The following is a 20,202-nucleotide window of genomic DNA, read 5'->3' as shown; positions in this document are numbered from 1 at the left end:
CGAGGCGGGGAGCTGCAGCTCCTGGGACACGAGCACATACCTCTCCCCGGCACGGCCAGCCATGGCTGCCGGCAGAGGAGTGAGCTTAAAAGCCCTGGGCAGCCACGTGCAAAGCGGCCATAGTAACGGGGCCAAAACCAGTTGGGTGCTGAGGGGCCTGCACCGGCGTAAGTTTCTCAGCACAGCATCTGAGGTGCCAGGATGATCCTCAGAATCACAGCTCAGCTGCTGCCTAAGGCCACAGATTCCCTGTGTACACGTGTTCATGCAAGTACAGTTCTTTACCATGCTGACATTTATGCTATTTACACACCAAGAATTACCTATCCCTTGAAGTAGCTCAAGGAAGGGCAGCTCCGCACCTGGAGTTCCTGCAGGATCCACAAACCAGACACTGTCCTCTGTACTTGCTGGATCACAGCTGCTGCTACTTGCAGAATGGGGTAACTTGCATGACATAAAAAACAGCCAAAGAGCAGGGCAGGGAGGAAACAGACTGCCCTTTTGCTCAGCATTTCAGAAAGCAGAGGTCTCACCCCAGATGCAAGAAATGAGAGTTCATGTCCTTCCTATGGCAAAGAATTTTACCCCCAAAGTTACTCTGAAACTTAACTGAAACAGGCATAACCTGAGGCTCATTCCTTGCACTAAAAAAAAATAAATATATTCACTGAAGCAAAGTGGAATTTAATTGATAGGCTTGAGATGCCTAACCCAGATCACACTATCAGTCGATAGCTGGGGCCTCACCTGGGAGGTGGATGCATATCACTAGAGACAAAGGAAAGGATTTGAACATCACTCTTATGACTAGGACCCGTGTAAATGGGGCGTCCATACCAACGTGACCTTGTTGTAGCCTGATCCAGAAACAAGCTCATGGAAGTGCATCCTAAGCAGGAATAGATACCTTACTCTATTACTCTTAAAGGCAAGATTTACAACGAGCCCATTCTAGCACTAGGCATTTTCCCCTGGCTGACTTAGGCAATATAGTGGTTAATATTTGCAAGTCCTTTGCATTGAGGAGGAAGGACCCCCAAGAAACAGAGATCTCCAGAGACCCCAGAGCTGGGCTTTGAAGTTCAAACCTAAGTCTGTTCTTTGCAATGCTTCGTATTATGGGAATAGGCAGACAGCTGACCATATGGAAGGCAATGACATTCAAATACAGATACATTACTTACTGAGAGATAGCAATATAATGAACACTGAGGGAACAGAAGATAAACTAGGTCCCAGACATGCTTAGTGTCTCACTTGGACAAGACTATATTGTATTGCTATGAAAGCTCCAGCATATTTAGAAGACAGACATAATCAAAATCCTTTATTCATCATCACATCTTAAATCTCTTCTCTCCCTTTGTGCCAAGCAGAGAAAGATAACATATGTTACAAACCTTTTAGACACATGCATCTCACTGTTCTCTGAGGCACAGTTTCTCTTAGACTTCCTGCTGGATCAACACCATCTGCATGGCCCCACTGTATAGCTCATATTTAAATAATACCTAATGTGTCCCTAAATCAAGCCAAGAGGCTCTAGGAATGGGATCAAGCTCTTAATCAGCAGTACACAGGTGCACACAATCAGCACCTTCAAAGCCTCACAACATTTGGAGTTTTTCTTAAAGCCCCGTCACATGGATCAAGTGATTACTTGAAAATTTCACCAACAAAACAGAGAATTACAATCAGCTTCTAGCTTTCAAGCAAAAGTTTCAAAACTTTAACCCCAAGGAAAGAAGGCAGAAATTATTATATTTTTAAAAATTTAAACTATCATGTGATTTAGCACTCTGACACATGATTTTGAAATGCTTGCTCTTTGGCAATACTTCATATATATGCAGATACCAGCTTGCAGATGCACATATTTTTACACATAAATGACACTAACCAGATAAAGAAAGTATTTATTTTGTATACCACCTACAATACAATGTGAAGACTCCATGTCAGGAAGTTCAGTATGTAGGGTTACTGCCACAGTGTTAGCTTAGGGTAACTGCATGTTCTTTACATTTTGTAACAAATGGCTTTGGCAAACAGTATCTTCTTATATGTTTACATGCCTAATTATCACCTCTATATTCTGAATTCCTTTCCTCACTTCTTCTAGGAATGAGGAAGAATAGGAAGGGAGAGAGAAATCTGTGTCTGTGTTTTACAGAGCTTTAAATGTATTTGAACCTGCCTAGAGGTGTAGTCAATGATCAAGTTAAACATTCATCTCAGATACACACTTGCTGAATCAAGGAATCTGCTGTGTGAAGGGAGTTGCTAAGCTAACCTGCTAATCAAAACAGTCTTGCTTTCTACTTTAATGACACCACAAACACTTTTAAAAATTCCAAAGAATGGAGTAAGAGGAGTGATGGTAGTGACTCATATCTTTTACACGGTGGGGGTCACTTGCCCCTGATTTTGCATGGTGCTTTATTCTTACTGGTTTCTACGGAAGCACCCAAATTTGAGTAATGTATCAGGTAAACAAATAAAGCTTTTAAATCAGAATGAAGAGGGACTGCTTATTCAATCATCACTGAGCTGAAACTAACCATCCACACTTGTCAGCAACCAAGAACTTGGGAGACAGAGTTATGCAGAAATCAGGGCACAGAAAAATGGTTTTCAGTCCTATCTACCTGTTGCTATTTTGTTTAAATAACACAAATCCAAACCAAAACAGCATTCTTTCATGTGCATAAAATACATACAGTGATCACATATGCTATTTTTATAACCACTCACAAGGCATACAGATATACATCACGTTTGTGTCAAGAGTACTTGACATATACCAAGCTTCTCTCGACGCAAGGCTCCTAAAACTTGGTATGCTCATTCAAAGCAGGCCACTTAATACAAATTTATAATCTGACTTCAATGTCAGAGACCACAAAATAACAGTTTTTTTGGAGCTACTTAAAGCTATGTAACATAAACAGTAGCATAAGAATTTACAGTGTTTCATAAATGTCACCCCAGCAGCTCTGTATTCTGGCACGAACAATAACCACTAAATCTCAGTCTGTACTATGGGGCTCACCATTCTTCATGCAACACTTATTTTGCTGCAATACAATTTACCTTTCATTGGTAAGGCCTCTTCCCAAGATAACAAAGACAGACAGTAAAGTTTTACCTTTCTGCTAAAGTATTTTATAATAGAAGAGTTGTAAAATAAGTACAGTACTTTAAAAAACAATATAAAAAGCCTCTAGATGGTAATATAAGAGAATATTCAATTGATTGGCCCTGATTTTCTTAAATCTGATCTAAAGCAAAACAAATCGGTTCCCTCAGGAGAAGAGAAAATGGTTCATAGATTACTCTGCTAATACAAAAATAAATTATAATCAGTACCTCAGAGTACTGCCAAAATGTGTATTAGCTTCCCACATAAGCAGTTTACCAAGTTTTCTTTCAGGGGCACTTTTCTATGCATCTGCAAGTTGGGCAATTCCCGGAACCTAGAGCTCTGGTTTGGAGAAGACTGCTAGGAAACTATCTTACTCAGATGATAGCTTAATCTTAACAAAAGACAGTGAGAAACAATTCCAAACTTAGCCTGAACTTCAGATCTTAAAATTATTTTCGTAAGCAGTCAGTGCAAAAAAAAAAAAAAAAAAAAAGGCACAAATTATCAGTGCTTACATTTTTATTTGCAACAAGAAAAAAGCAGAGTTCTCTGGTAACTAGGCTTTATTGTTTTCTTTCATTTTCAATAAAACAAATCCTTATAACTGCAGTGCTGTAAAAGTAATAATCATCTCATTCATGTACTCTTTACAGAACTGCCCCTGCATATGTCAGCTTTGGGCACTAAGCCACAATTTCATATATTTTCAAGCTACCACACCAACTGACCATATTTGACCCCATGTTCTATGTTCTAGGAATCAACCCACACGACCTATTTTCCATCACTGGTATGGAACATGATATCTGTGGTGGTCAAAAAGCTCACGTTAAATCTGCCGATTGATCAAACACACCAGTGGTTATGTTACAGGTGCAGCAATGAAACATCAATCCATGTTAACCTTCCGAAACATTCAGTTGGTACACAACCAAAAGAGAAATACAAAATCTCTCTAAACTGTATGAATAACTTCAGTCCATATCTACGGTGTGCTGCAGAAAAATCTGTCATTAATCTAATTCTTATTTGGTACTGATTCTTTATGAAGAATGGACAAGGACAAGAATCTTACACAGTATTTACAACATTTTCTCGTACTAATTTACCACATTTTCCTAGTAAATTATTGCATTTTTGCAGGTTATCAGCTTGCAAGGCAGAAGTAAGGGCATGCCTACATCACCTACTACAGGATAGTATAGGCATGGTGAAAATAACCATAAAAGGTAGAAGTAGGACTATGCAGTTTTAAGGTAGGTCCAATTATATTATGATACAATGAGCACTCATGTGTGTAAATATTCATGTCATCCAATATTTAATGCCCTGTGATATAACAAAAAATGCCTGATACTTAACATTATTGGATAAACATTTTGCTATTCTCATTTCCTAGAACTGTTCCTCCTTTTTGTTTTTCTTGAAAGAACAAAAAAGAATTAAGAAGAAACTCGTGAGAAACACTACAATTGGCAAGTTTAAAAGTGAAATTGTGAAGGCTGCAGAAAAGCCTCTAATGCATTGTATAACTGGTGCTTTGTATAATATATACTAGCACTACTATAGTCCAGAAAAAACTCCAACTCCAGAAGACACTTTCAACACAAGTCTGGTGGTACTGAGTGAGGGAAGTCAAGTGTTACTTGATACAGAGAAAACTGGCAGGAAAGAGAAGTAAATTAAAAGTAAAACAGTTGCTGCTTTTTACTCTTCTGAGAACTCAATCAGTTCCTCTCATACGACTTAGACAGAAGTTCCACACACAGGGATCAGTTGCACAATTCTTCAACTCTTGCGATGGGAGGCAACGATGAATCAAATGCCATGTATCATATACCCAGTGCAACGTGACTAGAAATTTAGTGCAGAGCATACAAAAATTGCTGCAACTGGCTACACAAAGTTCAAGAAAACAGAGAACCAAGAATATGATGTTGTAACATATCAAACCTTAGTGCATTGCTCCTTGTGTACTCTAAGCACTGGCAACTGCCCTTTTTTTTTGGTGATGCGGGAGCTTCAAAATGATATATTCCTCCTCCTCCACCTCCCTTCTTCACACAGTGAAACAGGGCCCAACTCAGAATAATATGTAGAGGACTTTTTATTCTTGAGATAACAGCTGAGACAGAATCTGCTGTACATGTTGTGTGCCTATGAACGTTACTATGCATATACACTAATTATTAGTGGAGATGGGTGGATTTCCTTAAACCAAACAAGAAAGCAAGCTTTCTCCAAGCCTGTGCATAGCATCCTACCTCCCAGTTATGGTCCAGTAGTATCAGTTACCAATTATCAGTGAAGTCATACAATACCTTGTAGATGAGTAGCCACAAGTTTACATATCCATTTAGACCCTTCACGGACTGCAGGTTAGCCACCACTATTTTCTAGAATATGGAGCCAGAGAATTGGGTTTTCAGGCATTAATTTGAAAATAGATAAGGGTAGATAGAGCCACATTCCTTAAATACTATAAACAGGAAATTTATTTAACGAAGGGTTTCCTTATAATTATCCCGTCTTAAGCATAGTACGCTATGTCTCTGTAATACATAAAACCAATGGCTGTGCCCAAAGGAGCCTAAATCTTTGTCTAGTGACTCCACTATTGCCTGGCTCCTTTTTACAGTCCTACATACCATCTCCAGTTTAAGGAAGTTCCCTCAGCTTTCCTTATAATGTCAGCTGTTCAAAAGCATTAAGGACTTGAACGGCTCATCTATCATTCACTTAGATTATAGGGCTGGAAGTTACTCTCCTCAGGGAATATGTCATCTTCTTTCTAATTCACAATGACATGATTCAAAGAAGAGGTCCCAAAGAGTGGAACCTAACCTGTAAATGTACATTTTGAAAGAGAGATGCAACAAGACCAAATTTTTTAATAAAATATCTTCCTGTGAGTTGACAGATGTCTGCCTCCAGGGTCCAGGCACCCAATCCTGTTTCAAACTCCTGTATCCTTTCCCCTCCACACTCCACAGTTTATAAATCAAAATAGTCCTTTCCTCCCCACTTTGAATCATATAGGGAGAGGGGAAGACACCAATTTCAACTCTGGCATGGGCTTATGTTGTCCAATGACTTCAAGAGAGTTGCAGTAACATAACTGTAGTCACAATGAATTAGGAAAATATCTCCAATTAACTATAACAAAATAAAACAGAGGAACAGCATTACTCTGTGTGAACAAGAGACACAAATAAGCCTGTTGTATCTTCCCAGGACTTCAATTCAACTCTGCAAGACACACCGAAACTGAGAGTTGAGTGAGAATGAGGAAAAGTTTTAGCATAGCAGCAATTATAAAGCACAGGGGATTACATTAGCTAATTGTTCGATACCAAATCTCAGCATAGTACCAGCCAAGAAAAATTTAGGACAGAAAACAAAAAATTTCTCTCATTGAAAACTGTCGTAGGGACGGAGAATGTTTTAACAATTTCACCACATCTTTGGTACACATATTGTCTCATTGTACTCAACAAAGACAAAAAAACCCACCTTCTTATAATTCAGCGTTCCCAGTAGAAGTTTCTGAAAAGTTGCTTTCTGCCTACCTGTCAGATTATGCCACTCTTGCACAAGTAGAGACAAAGACGTTACTTACAGTAAGCGCTGGGAAGCACTGGCATGAGCTGTTTCTAGGTCCATTCAGGCACCTGGGAAAGCCCTTAACTTCTTGGGCAGAGCTTGGGAACCACTAATTGGTGCTACCCCACACTTTTGGGCCACTTATGCTGACACAGCTTCCTAGTGCAGACTTAGTTTGTGCTGGCGTAAAGGGTCTCTGCTGCCATTACAGCCATCTCACCTATTCAAACAGCATGAGCCACAGACCGAGAATTACTCTTCTGCCAAGAGGCCTCCATCTCCACTGAGGCTTTGTCAGCAATGATCCATCAGTTTAGGAAAGGGGATTTTCCCTAAAAGGACTCCCAGTTGACATGGCTGTGCTAGTCCAACTTCACAATTTTACAACGTAGAACAAGACAAAATTCTGACACTAACTCTTCCTTCATCCATAATAACCTTCATTTTAATTCCTTTTCTTTGCCATCTGTTTTGTAAGCCTGGAGAGTTCACATTTTCAAGCTTTTATCCAGAACCAGGAACTTTACTCATAATAAAGAAAACTGAGATTAATGTATTATTTACTTACCTGCAGAACATGGACTTCATAAAAACACTAAACTATTGCAAGACGCATGATAAAATGAACAGTACAGCTAAGCACATCCACTTTCTCAAAGCTACAGGCAGAACAAGATGTTGCCTAGAGCTACAGAAAGTTGCTGTGGGCAAGGCGCATCTACTTGTTTGCCTATGTCAGCAAAATTCATACAGAATAGCTGATCTATGTCAAATTTACAGGCTGCCAGATCTTCCTGATCTCACATTATTCCAAAAGCAGCAGCACTGAAATGAGCTAGGTACAGTGCTTTTCTCTCTTCAGTACAGAGAACAGAACTAAGCCTAAAATAAGCGACATTATCTCACACTCAAATTTTTTGTGCAATAAGGGAATTTCTCTTTCAAGCTCTATCAAGCTTATAGCTATTTTGGATCATTCCTATGCCTACTGCAATAGCAGAAAAATGTAAAGTGGTAGCCTAACTGCATGAGTCAGATTTTTGTGATTGCTCTTTCTAAGGCTTTTCCCCTTCTCTTCTAACACTCAGTTCAGCCACAGTGGAGGAGAGATGGTCTAGAAAAAGAAACTCAGTGGGCTTCTAGCATTCTATTTTTAACAGCCCCCATAAAAAGGTACAAAACTCAAACAACTTGAAACACACCAAAGGCTGTGTTTTGAGATCAGTGATGTGTTTGTAACTTCAAAGAACACCTGAAGCCAAGTTATCAGGCCACCATGATGCATGCTAGGAATAAGTTACAATATGAGCAGAAAACATGTCTTAAGATATGTTAGCACCTTAACAAACTTCAAGAGTTTCAGTCACATTCGGATAACTTATCTGAGTGAACATAACTAAGAAAGCATAATTCTTTGGCTCATCAGAAGAGAGCCTCTTCCTACTGGCTCAGCAACAAGGCAACTGTTGACCTTTAACGATTTATTCATATTTCTGCCTGGGGATAAATTGTGGGTATGTATTTATACAGACACACACACACACACACTTATAATCCTTGTACCATTTAACCAGATTACACAGAAAATGTTCCCCAAGGGAAACAAGATAAAAACACAACATTTATTGTTTGCAAATGTGGCCACAGAAACCTCAAGTGTGCACACCATGCAGCCTTAACTCTTGTTGCCCTGAGGAATTCTACTAACTACTGCTCTGTAATTTATAGGTATAAGAGTGGAGGGGAGATCTCGTGTTCAACGTTTGGTAATGATATATCTGAAACTAAACTCCAATAAAGAAAGGGAATGCCCTTGTGCAAAGGAAGGCTACTTTCTTTTCCTTGGTTTAGATCCTAGGGCCACGTTTAATTAGCAGTGCAAGTGCAAGTACCCTACTCTTGTTCAGCCTAGGTGCTTCCAATAGCAGAGGTTACTGAATAGAGAGGTTACTTCTACCATCAGAGACTCAGCCTATCCAACCTCGTTTGACCATTTTGACGAAATATCTGAAACACCATAACACTAAATAAGCGCCATTTCAGTCTGGGTTTTCAATAATCACTCAAATCAGACACCTGTTCAGTAAGAGCTGTATTAAGGTCATGTCTTATTTTGCACAGATCACAGAACAGTACTGATTGGATAACAGCATTTGCTTACAGCTAATCCCTAGCTACATTAGAAGGGGATGGAGGGAACAGTTTATCATAATACCAGTGACTTGAGGTAGAATTAAATCCATGTCTTTATTCTTACATCCAAAGCATCTTGCCATTTTTCAGTGAGTTATCACTGGAAGTGATATACAGTGAAGTAGGCTGACTTTGCAACTACATACAACAATTTTTCCTAGCATAATATTAACCCATGGCCAGGTCTTGTAAGCCCCATCCTGTCAGCCACTGCCTCGTCCATACAAAAGAGTAAGAGAAAAACTTCTCTACACATTCATTTTAGGATTAAAATACTTCCCAAAATTTTGGAGATAGGAATTTTTGTCCCTTTTTCAGAACATCCTTGATATGGATAGAGAAATCAGGGAATCATGTAAATAACTACTTTGGAGTGACTGACTAATTGATCAATTTTGAAGAGTGCTATGGTTTGAAATGAGGTTTACCCACCAGCGACTCTTTCATTTCTAGTGGAATTCCCTGCTATACTTTTTGTCCTTTCCACCATGAATACTCTTTGGGATCAATACTGGTCCTTATTTCTTCTGTATTTACTATGTTTCCTTTCTTTATGGCACCTTTTTATCTTCAGCTTTGATCACCACGTGTGTAGCTGCTGTTAGAGCCGATTTATACAGTGCCTGCTTTACCTTTCCTGGTGTCCACCTTTTTGTCAACTATGAATGTGCCCATCCTTTAGTCAAACAGCACAGTTCATCCTAACTGGGATCCAGTCCTAGCTTCCTCCTGCCCTGCAAGGCCAGTAGCCCTCAGAACTTGGGGTGCCTTTCTGCCACCAGAGTATCTGCACATAAATTCTGGGTAGCACATAAAGCAGAATTACATTAGTTTCTACCTATTTATTTTGTTTTTACATCTGCCCTTTTACTTTGCTCAAGCCTTTGTATTTTCATAAATGCCTGTATCTGCACAGTCTTTTTAAATCATCCCCCTTTGCTAAGTTTGTAATATTCTTCTCTTTATTCCATTTTTAGCACTATCTCCAGATTATAGGTTTCATATTTAATTCAGATTTATTTAAATTCATATTTAATGTCAATTAACTTTGATTTTAGCAATAAGGCTAACTCCTGTTTTTTTGTAGGTAAATAATACCTTCAAAAAACTTTTTGTCAATGTTTAGAGGAAAGAATCTAGCAAAAGTAACAAACTAACTAATATATTAGAAACTTCCCTGAACACTAACATCTTTCTTCAGTACAAGTCTTTACAATGGTTTAAATAATTTGCACACATTTTGATGATATTTTGGTCTTGAAGTATTTATGCCACCTCTCTGGACTTCAGCATCCACAGTGCTGCAGGGAGACAGCTATAACACTGCCAGCAGGGTCTGAGTGTCCCATGGATAGTTTGTGACACCCCCTTCTGCAGCTCCATAGGCAGCTATCAAGTGTATGCGACTTGTGTATCTCAAGATACACCATTGCATATCTTAAACCACCTACTTCCATGCAGTTCATACATAGGGCTCACATAGCCAAGCTCCCTTTCATTTCAATCACCAGGGAAAGACATATTCAAGACAAATGTGCCTAGTGCTTCACTGTGCTATAGGACAACAAAATCGCTGTGAATGCAGACTGAGAGGAAGGAAAAGCATTTAAAGTTATGCAGAAAGATAAAACATCAATCACTTCCCTTATTCTATTCACACAAATACCTTTCTCACCAAGAAAACTTGGAGATATAAATAACAAAATAAAGAAAGAAGTGACAACTAGTAGTAAAAAAAACCAAACATACTTGCAACATGAATTTAGCCACTGACATCTGGAATACACCATGAGCCTGATTAGCTGTGTCTCAGTTGATTACATGGGAAGCCATTGGCAATATACCAGTGACTATAATATGAAGGACACAATGAACAGTGTATTGTGTCAAAGCATTCACTTTCTTAGTACAGTGGAAATGCAGATAATTATGACTGACACTACTTGAGAAAAGAATCTCCCTGAAAAGATTAATTGCAGTGACTCTGGCCCATCTCTTCCAAGGCCATTCAGATGTTTTACCAAATCATCCTAATTTCTGAGGCTGTACTGAGCATTTTGATGCAAGTGTTTTCAACTCCTGTCTCAAGCTTGCCAGTCAACAGCTTTCTTCTCCCTGAGGGACAGATGGGTCAAATGCCACCTGCCTCAAAAGGTGAATCTTAGAACAGTTAAGATCAGAGTAAAATTACTTAAAGTTTTATAGTGGGATAAAGATTCCAGTAGCACTTTTGCCTGTAACCTGGATATCCTTTATAAAAAATGTTTAACAGTAATAAAGGTTTAATTTTCGTGAAAGAGGATGTAAATGCGTTGAATTTATATATACTCTTCTTAAAAAGTACCTCTCAGTGGCATCAGAACTGCCCGAGGTTTTTAAACATGCCTATTACAGAGCATCCTCAAGCAAGTTTGCCAGGTTTTTCTGACTCAGCTCTGGCTGGAGCTTTTCATTTATTCCCAGAAGCCTTCCAGCTTACTATAACACATGTGCTTGTTTAATGCTTGTGACAAGCTGAAAGTTCACAGCAAGCTGTAGTGTGAGAGCCAGCAGATCCTAAACATCTAACTGTAAGAAAGCAGGCCGTGGTGGCCTTGCACAATGCATTTGCCTTTTTTTCTTTTATTTTTAGCTTGGTTTCATAACTATTACTTGTGAGTACAAAAATCACCTTGCTTTAGATCTCTGTCTTTAGTGTCTTCTCTAGCAGTTTTTAAACTCAGGAACTTCAACCCTGGATAGTTCCCTCAGGTTTTCTGAAAACAGCAGTTAGCTGGAGGATGCAAACTATACTAATGCCTCCATCAAAAGAATACCATCATGAGAGCACATCCTTGCTCATCAAAAAGTCCGCTCAGGAGACTGACCTCAAGACACTAAAGTACAGGAAAACAGATTTAATTAACCTTGCTGCTTATAGAAATCTTCATTTTAAATGCACTTACTACTTCTCTTTCCTCCTTTCCCAAACCAAAGGGCATTCACTTAATTGCCTCTCCACAGCCCAAACCACAGTAAAGAAACACAAGCTTCAGCATCTAGAGCACAAAAGAGAAAAACAGTGTTTGCCAGAGCTGAATTCAAACTTAACATTGTCCTTAAGTGGTAAGAGGGACACATCAACAGAACAGTTCTGTCTTTCACAAACCTGCCAAAAACTTGGCCTCGGCCTCTGCCTCCCCCCTCCCTCCTGCCAGTTGCCCTGTATCATGGCAAGGCTCCATTAATCACCCCGTTCCTGGTCAACAAGGGCTGCTTCCCCCTCACTACCTCTCCCTCTGGAGGCATGACAGTAAACTGGGTGAAAACCTGGGACAGTATCTTTAAGACAGCTGAAGTCCTCTGAGCTCTGTGCTAGAGAAAATTCTCCCATTCTCTTTTTCTTCATGTTCTAAGCTGAAGTTAGCATTAAACAGCAACCTTTGAAGGAAATCTTTACCACCTATGTTTGTGTATTGCGTTGGCCAAGACCCACATCAAATTACAAGCGTACCTGAGGGAAGAGAAGCTTTTCTGTCTATCATTCATTTCCTCTGGATTATGAAAATACTATGACATTTGAGGCAAGATTCTCTCTGTCAGTGATGAACATGCCATCCCTAATGTTTTGCTGCTCCTTTTCTAGTGCCAGAGGAATCAAGGACCAGTCAAACTCACAGAAAGCTACAAAATGAACCACAGCAGAGATGTACAGAAACCAGCAGATGGAGACTAACTTGTTTAGGATCAAGTGATGGCCATGGTAGCCCAAGGGAGGGGATGGAAGGAGCCCTGAGATTAATGAGAGTGTGCAACAGCTCCTTCAGACTGCAGAATAGAGGCTTGGAAAATGTCACACTGTACAATAGAGTCAGCTTGACAGCTGACACAACTCATTTTATGGAGACAGCTTGCTTACAAGTTAAAAATCAGCAGGAAAGCAAGCTGGAAGGAGTAATAAAGCAGGCATAAAATGCTGAATATCTCTGTGCTTGCAAGCCATTCAGAGTCACTTCCTCTGTCTTTCAGCACTGCTGCAGTACAGCTTGAAATGGCTCTGAGTTTGACAAAAATAAAAGTCAGGCTTTTTGGCATGTGGCACCTGACCCAGGGAGACCTCTCTCCCCAGTGCAGCCAGCTTTCATCACATGTGAAGAAAAGAACACTTAGTATAACCAAAAGCAGTGTATATTACAAGAGCTATAATTCCCACAAATGTTTCTTTTTCTGGAAACATTTATAAGATTTCTGTTCAGGTTGTGGTCTGATAGATCCCAGACTTTCTCTTTTAAGCACTTCCATTTTCATCAGAGAAACTGTCAAGTTAAATAAATATACACTTTTCAGGTTACAAATTTATTTAGGATAGCTACAGGTCACAGAGGAGCTATTTATAGGCCTAAGGAAAAGATATTTGCATTTGTTCTTGGTGGTTAGCTTGGGTTTTGGTTTTGCTTTCCTTTGGATTCTTTGCATGGGCACCCTTAATATTGTCATTTCCTGATTTACATAACCATTATCTTAAAATATAGGTGGTTTGTATAGGATTGTGTTATGGTTTTATTCTTTTATTTTGGTTACAATAAATAAACCAATACACAGTCACCCTGAACAATAAGGATAAAAAGGAATGTAAAAGCATATACAGGGAAACAAGAGGCAGTGATGGTTAATTAGAGAAAAAGATGGAGTAATAGTGAAAGGAGATCAAGTCACAAGCTGTTCATGGTAGCCACTATGAAACCATGTAAACATGTAAATACCGGAGTACAACTAAAAAGAGAGCCGGCTTAATTAGTCCTAGAATGAGGAGGAGTTAGCTTTTTGTTGTTTAAAAAAAAGTACACGCTTCCCCTTGAGACGTCAAAATATTTCCCAGAAATGAGGCCGTGCCTGGGAATTGCTACGGAGCGGGAGGATTGCAGTGCCCTCCGGTGGCGGCAGCGCCGGCTCTCCGCAGGCTTGCGGCCAGCGAGGGGGCTGCTGCCCCGGCTTTTCAGAGCCTTTCCTCTGTCCGCCTCCACTACGGCAGCAGGTGATAGCTGATACGCTAACCCTGCAAAAACCATCTGCTCTTCTCTAAACGCGCACGTTGGTCAGAGCTGCTAATAACTAATAAATAATAATAACTAATAATTGATCGATTTTTACTCCCTCCAGGATCAGGTCAGAGCATTAGCACCTGACAGATGCTCATACAACAAGGTGACGTTGTTCTGAGCAACAAAAACCACCGCCACAGCTTCAGACAGCATGAGGGTGCTGGCTGCATGGATGGGACACACAGCACGAGGGCTATGAGGGCATGCTGCAGGAGCATGCAGAGAAATGCTTACACAAAGCTTCAATATGGAGGATCCAGCACACATGCACGCATTTCAGTTTTTACAGACTTCATAATAAAAATGGCCAAACACAGGCCTGGAATCATACAGGAAACACAGAAAAGGCTTCTGGCTAATCTGTGCCAGGATGTCTGCTAGGCTGTACTGTGCTAATTTCATTTCTGCAGTTCAGTCTTCAGAGATGTAGAGAAGAATACAAAACGTTTAATCCCGAAGCCATATATTCCAGTAAGTATTCTTTCCTATGTAAAATTTTGCTTGCCTACTTAATGCTTTCATTTCCCATGGAAATATTCTATATCCTTATACTTTTTTGGTGTTTTAATCTTTCACATACACACAGTAACCACATTGCTTTTTTGTCTTAGCACAGCCAAGGCAAACATCACCATATACTTCTGGCTTTCCCTGTAATAAGGTACACAAACAGAGTCAATTGAACCTAAACCCTGTGATGGTCCTAAGCGCACAAGACTACTTGCAGCATTTTAGCAAAGTTATTTATACTCAGACATTTTCTAGTGGGTCCCTACTCAGAGGCTCAAAACTTTTTCAGGGGAGCAAAAAGTTCCTAATACTTTACTTTGAAACAACAGGGACTGAGAAACACCTGCACTTACAGACACACATTTAAACGTGGCAGAAGCACATGTGTGTGTGAAAAATTCTTCATTTCTCCCCTCAAAAACAATTAGCAATGTTTTTTCCATAAGCATCCCAGATTAACGCAACTGAATTCAAAGCAATGCTTTCCCCTTCTCTACTGGAAAACAAGCCCACAGCTTTCAGTGCTGCTAGATAAGTAATTAGAAGTCAGATAACAAAGAAACATGGTAAGATCCTTTAGCTTACATTGAGTAACAGTAACTAAGGTTTATATTCTCAGTCATGGGAATTGAAGTTCAGGGAGATCATAATTGCAAGTGTGGAGCCTGGGACAGCTCATTACCAGAATGAAGTTTCTTATGTAATCACAACTTCCCACCCCCACCCCCCCTCATAATCTCCATTTTAAGGTGCTGTGCTCAGAGACCTTTCCTATGCTTGCATTTACACCTTCACAATTTGGCAAGATCTCTAAAAAGCTATTAGAGTTGATTCTTTAGTAATATACAAAGCACACACACAAACCAAACACTGTTATATTCTCTACACACAGGTGAAAAGAAAGTATAAGCATCAAGCTAGATTATTTTGACCAAAACAATTTTTCCTTCCCACCACTAAGGGTGCTGACCTACATTTCCATCCTGATCCTACAAGAACGCCAAGATCTCTTCTTTCTAAGAAAGACACCTTTTCCAGTTTTTAAAACAAAAATATCCAACTCTAATACAGTAAGTAGAAATCATTTTACCAAACTTTAGCCAGCTAAAAGCTGGCCTTCGAGTTTAAACTGTCTGAGCTCTCGCTGTAGTCAGCAAACACCAGCAGCCCATCTTAACATGGGTTGAATAAATCATCTTCTGGGATACGTAAGTAGGAAGCCCAGATGCATAACTTTTAGATAAATATTAATGTAAGCCAATACATACATATTACAGAAATATATGCAGCTTGTGGTAAATTCTCTCTTCTTGGTTTTCATCTTTTGGTCCCTCTCCCTGTCTCTTCCCCACCCCATGTCTAACTTCCTCAGCTATTTTTGTTTCACTTCTCATCCACTTTTCTTTGCAGCTCTTGCTTTCATATTCAACTTCTGGTCCTTCCTGTTCAACATCTCCTTTGCTCTCTCCCTTCCTTTTTGAATCTCCACATACAAATCATTCACTCCCTGCCTCCTACTTCAGAGTCCCCACCTACTCTACCCTCTCTCTTTATTCCTTTCTCCCAGTCGCCAAAAGTTTAAGGTCAAGAGAGTGACCAAGCAGCAGTTTTGCTATGCAGATGGGGTAGGAAGAAAGCAGAGGGAACAGTAATATCTGTTAAAGATCAGTTTCTCCTTCTGTTGAGAGCCAAGAAGGGACTAAGCCTGGTTGCACAGCTACCAATCAGTAATTTAATCAGCAAAAATCCCTTGTGTGACAAAACAGTGATCCTTCACCAAATCTAATACAGGTGCAACTGGATGTGTTAAGTTTGTTCTCTAATTCCTGATGCCAAAAGACTCTGAGTAAACATAAAACGTCTGCTTCTCTGGCATCTTTAGATGTATAAACCTTGTTTACATAAATCTGGCATGGCTGGGTGGACCATCAATCAACATTGTGCATTTCAGGAGGGCACCAGATATCAGCTTGCAGGCAGATCAGGAAGTCAGGAGTAAGAAACCCTTCCTGTAGTAACTCACAGAGTACAGTTACAACAGCTGAAAAGGAAGGAAATTATTAAATATTTTTTTCACTAAAAATTCAAGTCTGCTGGAGCGGGATGTAATTTTAAAGCAAAAAAAAAAAAAAGATTGAAGTTATAATAACAATTAGTTAGAACAGAATTGGGGGGGGGGAGAGAAAGGCTGAACAGGAGGAAGGAGGCAGCAATAGGACTCATTGTCCTTTGTTCTTCTCTGACAAGACTGCCATGGCCACGTATTAGACCTAATTGAAGCATACAGAAGACTTTCATATTTGTTTCCATGGCTATTTCCCTTTGCCTACCACTGCCACAGGGTTTGGTTAGAGCAGACCACATTGCATACAAACGCTGGGGACCTAATACAGTCTTCAGTGGCCCTATACCAGCATAACTCTGATGTTCCCTTTTCTTCTTTTGGTAATTAGCCTTAATTATGATAGATTAATCACGAGCTGAAGTGTTAGAAAACATATTGTGGAATTCTTAGGATTCATTTGCTTTCATCCACTTCTCCAGAAGCCAGTCTGTCTCAGATTTCATTTGCTCTTTTTTCACCTGGCACTTTCTAGTACAACTAGACCGATGGCCATTGAACTGGCTCTCAACCCACCAACCCCCCCTGCTATGTCTGTCTGGAATTTGAGGGGAGAAGGGGAGCAAACAAATAAAAAATATCATTTCTGTATCACGTAACAGGAGGCCACAGCATATGCCCAGGTGCAAGTATGCATGGTAATTCCAAATGGCCCCATGTGGCAATATTTGGTTGCGGGGCTTCCCACTCTGTCCTAGTGCTGGACCCATGCTAGTCAGAACTGCTGGCTGCTGCTACTACCGCAACCCACCCCACCCACCCCACCCCCCGGTTTCATAAGGGAAGCACAATGTTCTCAACCCACACCTCCTTCCCAGCACTGGAAAACTTTCACCACCAGCAATGCATGTTGCAAACAGATACCACAGCTATTCAGGGATATCCCAATCAGTAGTAGCGGTAACACTCAGAAGGACAAGGACCAATTATAGAGAGGCCTTTCCTAATGAAAGGTCTGCGGTTGATGTGCCGGCTCTAGCAACCCAAGCAGAGATTTGCTACTCCAGAGGAGCCAGGATTTCCCTCCCTTGATCTTTGTGCTTGTTGCCTAGATAATTTTGACAGAGGCTAAAAAATAAAGTAATTCTCATCTCCTTGAAAATTATTTTTGCACCTTTCTAAACACCTGTCCTTTCAGATGGCCATAACACTAGGAGAATGTGTGCAACATGCACTGAGGCAGAAAAAGCCAGGGGGCAAAAGCCAGAACACTTCTTTGCTGACATTGGTTATTCAGCTCCCAAGGATGGTGTTTCAAGAACATACAATAAATGCAGTAAACAACACCAAACTGCTGCACCAAATTTTTTTCTTAAGTCTGTCAGAAAGCAAGACATTATGTTGCATTTTGCACTTTTTGCAACTGACAGCACCATATCATCTCAAAAGCCTGAACTCTCTTCCTGGTTAGCACTGCAGTTGAACCCAGTTAGCCTCACGCTGTCTGTACAGAATGAAAATATGTCCCTGTGAACTTACTTCTGGGTCCGCTCTGCCAGTTACGTTTGCAGCCTATGATTTCTGCTATGTCCTGAGAGTTGTATGTATCTGATGCTGTAATTATCAACTCTTTCCTCCTCTTGCAGTTTAATCTGAGGTCTCAGATGTCATCCATTTGGCTCAGAAGCAGCCTCTCTCTGCAGCAAGGTTTCCTTTTTTCCCACACTCTGAATGGTATTCAACTGTGAGAACTAGGCTTGCAAGTATTCCACAGCTCACGATGTTATGTCTTAGTTAAACATTTTCATATGTGATTTAAAAGAAAAACAAAACAGGTTATAATCCCATATGTAGATTTGTGCCTTGTCCTAATGTCATTTGCTTCTCTTATGTAGGTTTTTGCATGACATCTTTCCAGTCAATAAAAAGCAGTCAATGGAAGTCAGAAAAAGTGTGCCTCAAAATATACATAGTCCAGCAGCCCATGAGACTATATTATAACGAATACTTTGAGGTGGTCTTCCAGTCACCATAACATCATGGTCAGGACGCACAGTCACACTGGGTACAGTATTTTTCCTCAATCCCCTAATCTCTGTGTGCCTCTGAGGACCGTACAGCATGACTTCAGCGAAAGGAAGGAAGCTGCCTCTTAGGCAAAAAGGTCCTGTAAGAATTTCTAATTCATGTAAGCAAAGACTGTACCCTAGAGTCATTCCACTAGTGATTTAGACACTACCAGATCTATTTGATCTAGCTACTGCTAAAAGTGGGCATACTGCAAAAACTGTGAAGGAAGCACTCAGCGAGTCCAGACCTCTCCAGCAGCAGGTCAGCCTTTTAGCAGGACTTTTTGTGAACATGGTTTTCAATGTTGGCATCCCAGCTCCTTAAGTTAAATACCTGAGGTCTGAGAATTAGTTGAAAAGTCTCTCCAAAAGAGTAGGCTATAAGCCAAGCAAGGTGGACAGATGAAGTATTAACTGATGCTGCAAGTATCATTTTAATCTGCAGGTCACACACATACAAAGTTTTTCTTACCTCACGGGACCAGAAGATGGATAGATGGGTTTCAAAATTATTGTTATTATCAACAGCAGCAGCAACAACTCACCATGTAAAAGGTATTTGGATTTCTAATCCATTGCATCCCCAACACCAACACATACACTCTGAGAGAGTCAGAACAGGGTTCTCCTGTAGTTTCATTTAAGAGTAAGATACAAAATCCAACATCCTGATGCTGGATGTTGATGCTGAGGTTTCCGATTTTTAAGTCTGACATTCAGTATAGACATAATACGCCACACTATCTGGGATATACTCTAGAAAACAAATAGCTAAGCTAAATCTAGGACATATGTAAGGAAGCACATGAGCTCAGTGCAAAGATCTTCCTTCACCACTGAGTGATACATCTCTCTTGTCACTACCAAAAACTACCATCACTACTGCTGCATTTGTCAGTCAACCTCTGCCTTTTTTCATGCAAAGAACTGAGACAGCACAGAAAAAGGACACAATATGAGGCTAAACCAGGTCCCTATAAGGACTCTATTATTCTTCAATTATTCCTCTCTACACTGAGTCTCTGAACCATCACAATGTTTTCATTTACTTATCGTTACCAGAAAAGAAAAAAAAAACACTCAAAAAAGCCAATAACCCATCTTACTAACAAAGCAGTAACACTTTACTGGCCTTCCTTTCCTAAGCAATTTAATTTTTATATCTATTAAGAACTTATCTTCAATGGAAGCATAATGAAGTAAATAGTCATTATGTGTCTTGCTGAACACCCTGAACATTTCTGCAGCTCCTACACTCCACCAGATCAATATTTAGTCTACAAGAAAGCATACATGAAAAATAGCTTACACAGAGCAGGTAAATGTCATGTGGAGGGGGACAATGCACAGCTTTTAAAAAGTATTAGAATTATTTATATATTAAATATTTTTTCAGCATGATTTTTTGTGTTTTCTTTTTAAAATGTAGCTTAAAGCAAAATTATCACCCTTCAAATAAGAGAACAGTATTAATATTTGGATCAAGTGAGATGTAACTATAAATTCCTCTACATTCCAGAATCCAATTATCCCCTC

The 20,202-nt window shown here is 39.9% G+C and overlaps 1 protein-coding gene across 5 annotated transcripts in view; it reads right to left on the bottom strand.

Moving 5' to 3' along the window:
• Nucleotides 1–20,202, bottom strand: part of TNS3 (tensin 3) — a 236,062-nt gene that overhangs the window by 204,189 nt on the left and 11,671 nt on the right. The gene's annotated exons all lie outside the window — the stretch shown is intronic.

This window comes from Nipponia nippon, unplaced genomic scaffold (assembly GCF_047370975.1).
Source record: "Nipponia nippon isolate SJK-2023a ecotype South Korea unplaced genomic scaffold, ASM4737097v1 scaffold_1, whole genome shotgun sequence".
NCBI classification, from domain to species: Eukaryota; Metazoa; Chordata; class Aves; order Pelecaniformes; family Threskiornithidae; genus Nipponia; species Nipponia nippon.
This window is presented reverse-complemented; position numbering and strand designations above follow the sequence as displayed.